Below are 12,722 nucleotides of genomic sequence, written 5' to 3'. Positions count from 1 at the left end.
CACTGCAGCCTTTATGTCAGTCATCCCAAATTGACACCTATAAACACATCTGTATGAGGTATTCTGGAAGCCCTTGGAAAGAAATGATGCAAATTTCTTCCCAATTGTGATGTTCTTGCATTCTATATTTTGACTCTGAAAATTTAGTAAGTTACTTATATCGCTCCAACATTCTACATGTTTCTAATACCCACTTATTTTAGTGAACATTAGGCAGTATTGTATGCGTTAGGCAGCATTGTAATTTATAAAAGGTCCACAATGAAAGGGATATTTTGACATCCAGAATTTACCCTCCTTTCAGATTGTCTTCTTTCTAATACCTAATCTACCTTATCTCCTAGGTGACATTGCGGCAAAAGTTTCCTCCCTCAGAAGTTAGCTGGTAGTATTTGAGACATGATATTTCCAGGGATGAAAGAGAGAAAGGGTAAAGTACAATGAGAAAACATTATAGCTGCTTGATTATCTCTCCTCCTTGATCATATTTTACTACCCAGTTCTCATTATTGGAACCTTAAAACTTCCCTCTACTATGCAACTTTTTCTGCTAATTTTCACCTTAGAATTATGACTCTTGTTTTAACAGCTGCATGCAGAGAGTTGCTGATATCTACTCCATCTAAAATTAGACATATTGGAGCATTTTTTCTCATTTGGCTTATATTAGAATGCTAAAAGGGTTGACATTGATCAAGATGCACTATACCCATAAACTGCTTCAGCAAATGGCAAGTCCTTTGTAAAACTACTTAAAGCTAATAAAAATACGTTTTTGAGAATGAAACTTCTTGATTTTTTTCTAGTCTGTGCCAATCTAATCATACTAGAAGGCATTAGCAAGACAATTTTCTTCCTTTTCTTCTGTCTTCTAGAACTCTATTCCGTTTTCCTAGCAGGTATTCAATCTTTATCAGATAATGAAGACTAGTAACCCAATCTACCATCTCTCAGCACACTCTGCATCTCAAATGTCACTTTTGGTGCCTACTTTCTGACTACATCAGGATATATTTAAAAAAAAAAACAACACAGGGATATTCAATCCATAATCAAGTCCTGGTTTTACTATAAATTCAAAATATCACCCTGGGAAACTTACTTAACCTTCTGATTGATGCCTTATTCCTACTGATCTCAGAGACTATGCAAGATATTTAAACAGATAATGAATAAATGATGATGATGTTATTTTAACAGATGACACTTTGGTTATGGCACTGAACGATGTTAAGGTTCTTGATACCCTTACAGCAATGTATTTTCACTTTTCCTTTTGTGGAACTATATTCTCTATATTATTTTTAAGGGCCAATGCTTTATAAATCAACCCACAGAATTTTCAGTATTTTTCTCTCAAAATAGAAGCCTTAAAGCAGAAAAGAATTACACTAAATGAGAGCTGACAGTAATGTAAAAATTTATGTCTGCATGGAAATATTTACAAATTTTCAAGGCCTTGTCATGGCTCTCTGAAGTTTGATAAGAACTTTGCCTGAATAAGCAGAAGTTTATTAAATTTTCCAGTGATTTTAAACAGTCTACTGAAAGATGAATGCTGTAGGTAATTCCCAGTTAGAGACTGTATTTGAGAAGCTACAAGTTCATTCCTACTAGCTCTTATTGCCTAACCTTTGTCTGTCAAGAGATAAAGCATTTTAACAAGGTATTTCTTCTGTTTTCTCTGTGTTTCTCATTTTGACTTCTAAGACTCTGATTGGAGAATAAAAGAAAACTTAGAATAGAAGGTGCCTAAAAAGAATCATCAAGCTTCCATAGATATTACCCAACGAACACTCAAGTTGAAATGACCAATTTTAATTCTTTGTCAATTCTGATAAAAATAGAACAATTCCTCTCTTTTTCATGCTTTAAGTTAGCATCTCAAAAATCTTTCCCATTATTCTCTTCTAATAGGGAACATTGTGCTCATAATATTAGTTTAGTAGAGGGAGAGGTTACCACACATCTTTTAAGCAGCCTGAAAAACTGGTCCTTATAAGCAAGAAAGCAAGTTCCAAATACAAATTTAAATGCCCATACACACAGCAACATACTAGTTCTTTTTCAAAAAAGGAGAGTATCTTTGACACTTGTAACTACTGTTAATCTATTTAAAAATACTTCGTAGATTCTGTGCTTACTATCATTTGCTTGAAGTTAGGAGACATTGTAGGAAAATGTTTAGGGAAGCATACATGTTTGAAAGAAAATGCTGTTTGTTTCAATAAAAGCAGGTCTAAGTGGAAATTTTGGTGATAATATTGGGAAATTTGAGTAAAGGAGATAGGATAAGGTGGCTTGAGTCATGAATAATGAAGAAAAAATCAAAGAAGTTGAATTCAAAGGTTTCCATGACATTTATCACCTTCTGATGAAAGTGACAAAAAATGTAATAAGTTTCATGAAATGGAGAGGTCTTTGCTTCCCCTTCATATATATGTAAATATATATACATATTTATGTGTGCATATATACATCTGTATACCACTACATGTAGATATATATATATGAAATGAAAGTGGGGTGTTGAATATGGATGCTTGTGTTTTAATATTGATATTTTAATTATTTTTGAAGTAAGTTCATCACAAGTTATTAAATTTGAAGCTAGCTAATCTACTTGTCAACATCACAACTCAAAAACTCATCCAAAGTATTATGTTCACTGGTTTTATTTTCAGCAATAAATATAAATTCATAAAAGAAGTCTTAAAAGTAAAACTAAATTAACCCAATTGATTTCCGGTTATGACCTTACCACCCACTCAACTCAATTACATATAAATAGCTGAATACTGCTCTACATGGTACAAAATCAGTCTATGGCATAGTTTTCTTGGATTTGTTCATCTGGATGCATAGGAACATTGTGGAAAAAGCCTTACATACTGGTCTTGCGCACTAACTATGTACATGAAATATTTTAGTCTTAAATACTATGCTGTTTTTATATTTTCAATGATTGGACATAAAGAAAAAATTGTCCATAGCAACCAAATGCCCTTATTATTTATGGGTGGTAGTACACCACAAGCAAAAATAAAATCAACCACAATAGTTCAAGAAAGTGTTTCATATTAAAGATTCATGTCTACAAATGAGGAACACAGGTGATCAAGAAAAGAGGATGTTCTATCATCTTGCTGGTGGATGTGGCATTGATTATTGAGAATACATTCGCTCTTGAACAGAGAGCGTTCAAGCATGAGTTTTACCTGGTCTTACCATCTCCATAGACAAAATGAGAATGGATGTTTAGAGTCCCAAGCTTAAAAGTATTTATTGAAAAGCATTTGGAGAAGCCCAGATTCCCCATGTCTGCAGTTTATTCTGTTAGAGGCTGGGCAGTAAAAACTGACTTACATAGCCTTAAATGTCACTCTGTGTACAGTGAATTTATAAACCCTCAGAAGTAGCGTTGGTAAATCTCCCAGCCCTCACATCTCAAAGGCACTTGAGCCCACCAAGCCCTTTAATATTCTCAGACCCAGTGAAGAGGGCCTCTTGAGTGTCTAGCATGTTTTAATTTAGTGAACCTTTAATCACCTTTGTGCCTATTAGAGGTAATTTTTCCATCCTCAAAGCCTTGGCTTTTATCTGATCCTGGTTGAAATTCTCATAAATTCACCCCGTGACATGAGGTAATACTCCAACCGTATTTCAAAAGATTGCTTTGGCTCACTAATTACACATGATTGCTTCTGACATTCCCTGGAAGAAGATATTTGATGTAAACATCTTGGTCTGTTCACCCTTCCTCAAAACCAACAACCATTAAATGGTTAACCACTTCAACTGAGTCCCTGAGATAGACATATCCCTCAATCTGGCCATAATAATAGGAAGAATAGTAAATGTGTATTAAAACTACGATGGACAGACAGTAACTTTGGATATATGGATTCACTGAGCACAATCGCTTTATAAGGTAGACACTATCAATACCTTCATTTTCTAGGGGGAATGGAGAGCTTAAGTAATGAGTTCCTCAAAGGCCCAGTGACCATTAAGTGCACAAGTTGGAGCTGAGCTAACCAAGCTGACTCCAGAACCTGTGGTGTTCCACTTAGCCACACAGCTGATCTACTGAGCTCTCCACAAAGAGAATATGGTAGACACCTTTGGCAGCCTTTGCTGCAATGTCCACTTAAACACGGGAGCACAGTTTGTGTGGTGGTATTTTATCTGCCATGTCATGACATCCTGTTCACAGAGATGCTAGTTTTGCTTCCTCTTGGCTTCTTCCTGTCACCTCTGTCACAGCTCATCTTCAACAGGCCAGCACCATCTGCCATCTCTTGGGCAGTATTCAACCCTGTGTACTCTGAGTGAACTTGGACTTTTACCACGAGGTTTCTGCCTCCAGAGATGTCCCTCCACTTTATTTCTTGCCCTGTTCCCTTGTTGGCAGTGATGTGCCTGATGGTGCAGGGGTAGAAGGGTAATAATGTACAGGGCAGTCCTCTTGGCAAATCTTCAGAAAATGCATGCACAGTTCTAACCAGGGCTGTAGGTCTTAACCCCAAAGTGTCAGTGAAGATTCGTTAGATTCTGAGTTACCCCAGAATATAAGAGGAATGGCTGGAAAGCTATAGTGCATAAAGGCATTAAGTTCAGAAGTACTTTTGTCACATGGATAACCAGAGCTCTACGTATTTATATTCTATGCTGAATCTGGTGTAGAAAAATATTTAAGGCTTACTCTTAATTCTGTGTCATTAGTGTAGTTTTCCACAGTGCTCTTTCATTCTTCTGAATAGTTGGATCTCAGACCTGTGACTTAGACATTGCTAATAAGATTGCTACCAGGGGCTTGGGCAAAGTGATGCTGGTATAGGATGATAACTGGGAACCCGGCAGCGGTGGCTCACACCCATAATCATAGCTACTCAGAAGGCTGAGATCTGAGGATCACAGGTTGAAACCTGTCTAAGTAGGAAAGTCTGTGATACTCTTACCTCCAATTAGCCACCACAAAGCCAGAAGTGGAACTGTGCAGGTGATTAAAAAAAAGCTCAGGGACAGCACCCAGGCCCTGCCTTCAAGCCCCCAAACTGTCATACGCAAGAACAGATGACTGAGTAGTGGTCTTCAGAAGCAGAGGAGATGGTGCCCATGACAGCCGTTGACTATAGCTAGTTTAGTGGTAGCTAAACCCAAGTGGAGCAATAAAGACAAGTAAGAACCTAAGATGATTTTTTGCTTTGCTCCTAGTCGGCTTGTATAGCAGGTGTCTTGACAACCCTGAAACCTGAATAGTTCATCATCTCACTTCTCAGCTTTGGCAAAGTTTCTTTCAGCTACTTAATTGTGCTGTAATTTCCTGTGTGTGTGTGTGTGTGTGTGTGTGTGTGTGTGTGTGTTGTGTGCTGGTGATTTTCACTTCTTTAAATCAGCAATCTTACCTGACACAACCCATATCTTCTCACAGTCTTCTAGAATGTGTGAACTATGTGATATATATATATATATATATATATATATATATATATGTGCAGTGAAATTTTGCTCATCCAGTAGAAAGTATGATATGGTACCATTTGTAAAGAAATGGAAAGGGTTTGGGGGAAAAATATTCAGTGAAGTAATCCAGACCCAGAGAAACAAAAGTTGCAGGCTTTCCCTCGTTTGTAGTAGACAGAATGTGCCTATAAATCTAGAAATAAAAATGTTGGGTAATATGTAGGTGGTTACAAATGAATTAATGGGACTATAATAGATTCTACAGAAAGCTCAACTAGTATAATTTTTTTAGAAAGATGAGGTCAAAACCTAATAAGACAAGCAGCAGGAAATGAGAATTGCAAGAGAGGAGTGGAACCAAAGGAAGAGAGGTAGATGAATGAAAAGGGAAAGTGGGAGAGAATCCAGGCAAGAATTCATTGTATGTACCACAAAATTAAGAGAAGTAAGAGAAGGATAAGTGGAAAGGGGTGAGAATGTTAAAGGGGCGACAATGACCAGGATGCATTGTGTTCATAAACTCCTTTGCTCTATGACAATTTCTTTGGATAACTTATTAAGGATAATAAAGCATTTTTAAAGGAAGAGATACATGTTGGCTTGGTAAACGTTCCTTTGGCTGTTTTTTTTCCTTATTAAACATTTTTTTCCTAAGATCTTTGGGTGGAATCCAAGAAAAGGAGACAACAAGCCACCACGTGGAGGGAGCTCAGGTGTGGGCTGTTGGGAGAGGAGTTCTAGGAACTCATCAGGATTTCCCTATGCATTCACAATCTGCCTTAGAAGTAATCGAGCTGTTCCAGAAAACTGTAAATGTCTATTGGCCAACTATTTCAGTTAACATTTTCACAGGAACATACTGTATAAAAGAGATGTTTTTGAAGGTGGAAATGCATCCAGTTGGACACCCATGTCATGTTACAAACAGGAGAGGAATAACAAGGAAGGGTATTTAACTCTGTGAGCTTCGATAATGCATTAACTTTAAGGATATCTAGCCTTCATAAGTGAGCAGGGGAGAAATTCATGGATCACATTATGTAATAAAACTGGTTATGTAAGAAAAAGAAAACATGTAGCAAGAACAGAGCTGCAAATGACCTCAGTGAACTGTTCTGTGTTCATTTGTTTACGTGGACCATGGAAGAGAACCAGTTTTCGTGTGTTGTTTAGTTGAATAAGGAAGCTTTTCTATGAGATGAGATAACAGAGATCTAAAGCGTTTTATGGAAATAATAATGATGATAATGATAATGGCTCATATCTACTGCCTACTGATTCTGGATATTCTTTTGGCTTTGAAAACACCTGAGTCTTTAATCCTCAGAAAACTATACTGACATTATTTTCAGTCTGCAGAGAAGAAGATTTATTGGGGATAAAAATAAATTCCCTGAGGTCATAGAGTGAGTGAATCAAGTTGATAGGAATCCAAGAAGTCTGCCTCCAACTGTGAGCTTGTTATCAGCTGGAAAGGTAGCTAAGATATCAATGGAGTGAAGATCCAGTTAGAGCAGCCCTTACTGGAGAATATCCTGAGGGAAAGATGAAAAGATCTGGAACAAGAGAACATTGATGATATAACAAATGAGACCTCTTTGAGGAATGTATAAGTGCCAGAATGAAAGGGAATAAGTAGCCAGTGGGTGAGGAAAGGTAAATAAACAGGTAATTATTTTTACAACTTGGTATTTTGGAATTAAAGCACTAGGTTGGATAGAAGTTCTTGAAAGATCAGGAGGTAAGTTGGTCAAAAGGCCACATACGTGGAAAGAATAATCTGTTGATTAATATATGCTATTTGTCTGAGGATACTGATGCATATTCAGAATCATTCTTCAGATAGATAAATAGAAGATGTGAAATGGTGGTAGGGCTCATGTGATAAAATTCTTGCCCAGCATGTATAGGACCCTAAGTTCTAACTTTAGTTCCACCAATAGGTAACATATACTGGAAGGCCAAACTGAGAGAGGTGCAAGAGTTCGTAAGAGTCATTACGTATCTAGTTACCTTTGAGTTTTAGATAAACCACCACTTTTTTAGCACAAGCAGTGTTCTTGTGCCATCTCAGACATAGTCACATGAAAATATTTTGTTGTTTATCAGAAATACTAATTATACAGGATATTATTTTTTTAGTATATATTTTTATTGTAAAGACACTATACCGAGGGGTTACAGTTACAGGAGTAAGGTAATGAATACATTACCTATCGAGCATTGCTACCCCCTCCTTTGTTTTTCCCCTACCATCCCTTCCCTCCCACCTCCCCAACTCTTCCTTCCCCGCTCCAAAGTTGTAAAATTCATTTTCAACATAGTGTCTTGTACATCTTATTGTTACAAGGAGTCTACCTGTATCCTTATTTCAGCTTTATTCGTATTTTATAACACGGATGTGCAGAGTGAGGAACATCGCCAATTTGACATGGAGAAGAGATAAGAATACTTGAAAAAAAAAGTTTTCAGAAGAAAAGTCTGGACAGCAGAGACGTGGTAGAATCCCACATTTCACTCCTCCATCATCGTCTCTTTGGTGTCATGAGTAACTGCTCATTCTTTTAAATTTGGGGCTTACATAATATGATGCAGCCAGTAGGAAAGCAAACATTGATGATGGTCCATTGCTAAGTACAGATACACTCATACAGTCTACTCTGCTTCTATAAAGAACACAGCTGGTCTGGGTTAGTTAGTTGTTAGCCAGCATCTATTCACGCTAGCCCACTTTCCCCATGTTTCGGATATGTGAGCCTATCCAGAAAGGCTATTTCATGCGCTGCATGCTTTGGTCCATAAGCATGAGCCTCCGTGCTGTACAGAACTGGGGCTTGCGGTCATGTGTTTACAGTCACCTGTCACAGAGCCAAATACAAAGATATCTAAATGAGGGTAGCAATAACTCACATATAACAAAGGCACATCTTCTGGCGAGTGAAGCTCTGTGGCTTTCTTATGAGCACTCACTCAGTCTTCACAAAACCCTATGAAGTTGTGACGGTTATTACTCACATTTTACAGAGGAGAAGATTAAACTACAATGCAGTCAAATAACTTGTCAGCGTCACCCTGGTAATAAGTGACCAGCTGGAAGACTACGGTAAGACCAATTTGCCTACAGATGGGACATGGCCGCCCACCTGGTGACACTGCATCAGGTTCAGCTAAATGACAAGTCTAGATCTGACAGTGAAGGAGATGAGAGGTGCACGGATCCCATCAACCCCAGTTGAGGAGGAACACACTGTTGTGGAAGGGTGGAGAGCAGAAATGGCAAAAAAAGGGGTATGGAGCATCCATGGATGGAAAGACAGGAAGGGAGAGAGGGGAAAGGAAAATGGGAGATCTAAGAGAGGGGGGGAAGGAAAGGGAGAGGAAAAAAGGAAAAAAGAGAGCATGAGAAAGGGAGAGGAGGAAGAGAAGAGAGAGGGGGAGAGGAAAGAGAAGAGGAAGAAGAAGAAGCAAACATAGAAGACAAAAAAGAGAATGGGAGAGAGGGAGAATGACTAGTTGACTTAGGGTAGAACACCAGGACTCAGAGGTTTTAACCTTAGATCCTTTGCTTGATAACAATACACATAGGTCAGTAGATAGAGCACTGCATTCAGGATTCTTAAGTTTAAAATCTAGTCTTTCCTTGTAAAGATTAGCTGACTTCAGGGATTTTTAAAATTCCTTCAGCTTTACTTTGGTAGTATGCAAATATTTTCAGTACCCTGGAAGATTGATGGTTATGTCAAATAGGTTATTTCTGGGTTCCTTAATATAATGAGAGTGCAAATATGATCATAGGGAATCAAGAATGGCACAAATGCAAATGAGCTAGTACATGAATAGACAGAAAAAATAGATGCAGTCATTCTGTGTGTGTGTATGTGTGTGTGTGTGTGTTTAATGGAGGTTGGACTCAGAGGTTGTTATTGCTTGATGGGAGCTCTACCTCTTGAATCATATACTATAATATTTTGCTTTAGATGTATTTCACATGCATGTGGGCAACCACCATGAAGAGAAATCTACATGAGAGTAGATAGAAGTTTCCCTCCTCTCTAAGAAAATGACATTTGTCCATGCTGCTGTCATTTTCCTGTTGGAATCAGGAAGCTATCGCAGTGAAAATAATGCTTCTGTTGACAGGGTGAAATTCATTATGGGAAGTGAGGGGCACACCATCTGAGATCAAGGGAGAGCTAATATAATAAAGGCAAATGTTTAACAGATGTCATGGATCATTAGGTAAATTCCCATATTAACTCACTTTATACTTGCTGAGAATCCTAACTGGTGGGCCAGCTCTGTGCCTCCATAATCCTTGACACACTGAATTGTGTTTTCATAGTCTCTTAGTCATTCTCATAGTTGCATAGTGATAGCAGTATTTTAAGAACCTTATGTACCATTTCTTAGAGGGATTCATTTAAAAAAAAACAGAGGCATATGCAAGAAGTTATAGTCTGAGTGATGCATATAGTCTGAGTACTAGCAAGATTCAATGAAAAAGCAAGAAGCTTAAATACTCCTAGATTCACAGCTGTATTAATGGGAGATAGGGTAGCTTGATTTAGAGATGAAGCAGCACAGGAGCAACTCTTCTTGTTCTGAGTAAGTGGCTAGATGATTGCTGGTACCATTCTCCACCAATCCAAGTGGTCCTTGGAGTCCCTTGTTACAGAAGAGACTTCTACTTACATTAAAAAAAAAAGAGCAGTTGGGGCTGGGAAGGTGGCTCAGTGGTAGAGTGCTTGCCTTGCATGCATGAGGTCCTGGGTTCCATTCTTCACCACCACATAAGCAGAAAAAGGCAGAAGTGACTCTGTGGCTCAAATGGTAATGCGCTAGACTTGAGCTGAAGAGCTGAGGGACAGCGCCCAGGCCCAGAGTTGAGGCCCCATAACTGACCAAAACAAAACCTTTATCCTGAACTTTTGATTGATAGATAGATAGACAGATAGACAGACAGATAGATAGATAGATAGATAGATATCACCTGTGTTTCAATATTCATTAACATCTTCCTAAGATTAATAGAGTATTTTAATTGATGAGAGCATTTTGTATTGATTTCCATCCTTGGATTTCCTGTCACCAACTTAATAGGAATGATTTCAGAAATTTATGTCTGTAAATACCTTTTCACTAGAGTATATAAATTTTTCTTTGTTGTATCTACATTTCAAAAAGATATTTCCCCCTCCAATTTTCTCCTTTTCCATCAGTTAATGCTAAGTCCTGACATTCTCTGGTATACTGAACTCTATTTTTTTCTTTGAATTTAGGAACTATATTTTAAATTTGGAAATGTTCTCCCTATTTGCATTCAGAAAATGTATGTGTTTATATGCCACTAATTAAATAGATCTATAGACAGATAATTGTTCTCCAAAACATAACTACAAAGTGACCACAATTTAAAAATGTGTTTTATGGTACTCACTCCCAATTCTTTAGCAATGTGACAAGATTGTAAGCACAGATTTTGCACTATGTTTCTAAACTCCAGGACATTCAAGAAAAGCACTAATTATATGTGGGTACAAATCAAATATAATAGAATCTAGACAGTTAAAGAAATCAAAAAGGCCTTCAACTAAGACCAGCACTTAACCTTAATGGAAATGTTGTGCCCAACTATCTTTTGTCAACATGTCTTATCTGGAGTTATACTGAGCAATCACTTATCATCCATTCAAATAATGACTCTTTACAAGGACTCACCACTTAAAAATATGTTTATCAGGGCAATATTTATTCCTAATTACATCTTTTACAGAGTAAATATAAATGGATTTTACATTATACTAAATATAAGGGATGATAATTATGAAAAATGAAAACTCAAACATACAAACCATATAGGATAGTAACTTCAGTTGCTCCTATGAAGAACTTATTCTACTGCACTTTTTGATTAACTATTGTCTAAGAGATTTCGACAAAACTAAGTCTTAGATTTCAAAACTACACTACAAAGTTATGAGAACTGGAGGTGTGGCTCAGTGGAAGAGCATTTGGCAGTAAGTGCAAAGCCCAGAGTTCAAATTCCAAAACAAATGTGAATACATACATCATATATACATACATGCCTATATGCATGCATACATACATGCATACAGTGTTTGCAAAGCGGATTTATTGGGGATCATTGATTGTTATATATTTTATACTCATAAAAAACTGGGAAACATTCCATAGAATGTTTACATATAAGCAAGTGATTTAATTTAATTTAATTTTTGTCTTTCTTCTTTTGCTTTTTTCCTACTCTCTTTCTCTCCCTGCCTCTTTCTCTTCTCCTAACCCTTCTTCATTACCTCTTTCTTTTCTTTCTGTACTTTCTTTTCTTCCAATATTTTGTTTTATAATTTAACTTATGGCACAGGTAAATAGACCAATATTCCATGATAAAAGTAACTTTTTAGAGAAGAACAATAAACATTTTTGGAATTTGGTAGTGGTCTAAATTTTACTTTAAATGTGCTGAGACATGTATGTTCACAAACAAAGTAACAGAATAGGTGTCGTTGGCCATTTTGAAAAGGTCGGCTGAGAAGTTGACCAGAGAAGGATTTTGTCATGACTCACTATGAAGGTTCCATGATGCCTGGTCAGGAATGATAAACTTGTGGAACATGCTTAAAGGCAATATGTCAGGAAAAATTAAGGGAGAGAGTAAATTCGAAGGGAAGAAAGAGCCAGGATCTCTGACCTTCATGACTAAAGAGGCAAGAGCGACTCATTTACAGTAAGTCATAGTGTGTGATACTAGCATTTGACTCTGTCATCATCCATTTGTAAGAAGATAAACAAAATATTAAGAGCCCACTAATAAAGTAGAAAAATATAAATCAGGAAAGCCCTCACCTGCTACCTCTGACAGACAGGTGGAGGGTGGGAGATTAGAGACACTGTACACAGGCAGAGATGGGGGCATGATTGAAACAATGCCCTTTGTCTTTCTGAAGGCTTAAGAGACAGAAACAGTGGTCCTGCTAGAGCAGAGGTCCTGGACAGGGGAGCAGACCTGGGTAGGGGTTAAGCACCTCCTCTCCTGGGGGCAAGGTGGAAAGCAATCCAACCTGATGTCAGAACAGCTGAGACTCTGCCACAAAGGGAGTAGAATTAGGACTCCATGAGCCTAAAGGAGACTGATGATTTCTGGATTCCACCTTTCTTCCTTCCTTCCTTCCTTCCTTCCTTCCTTCCTTCCTTCCTTCCTTCCTTCCTTCCTTCCTTCCTTCCTTCTTCCCTCCCTC

The sequence above is a fragment of the Dipodomys ordii genome, unplaced genomic scaffold, assembly GCF_000151885.1.
Source record: "Dipodomys ordii isolate 6190 unplaced genomic scaffold, Dord_2.0 Scaffold104, whole genome shotgun sequence".
Classification (NCBI taxonomy): Eukaryota; Metazoa; Chordata; class Mammalia; order Rodentia; family Heteromyidae; genus Dipodomys; species Dipodomys ordii.
The sequence above is the reverse complement of the archived record's forward strand: the minus strand, read 5'-3'. Positions refer to the sequence as shown.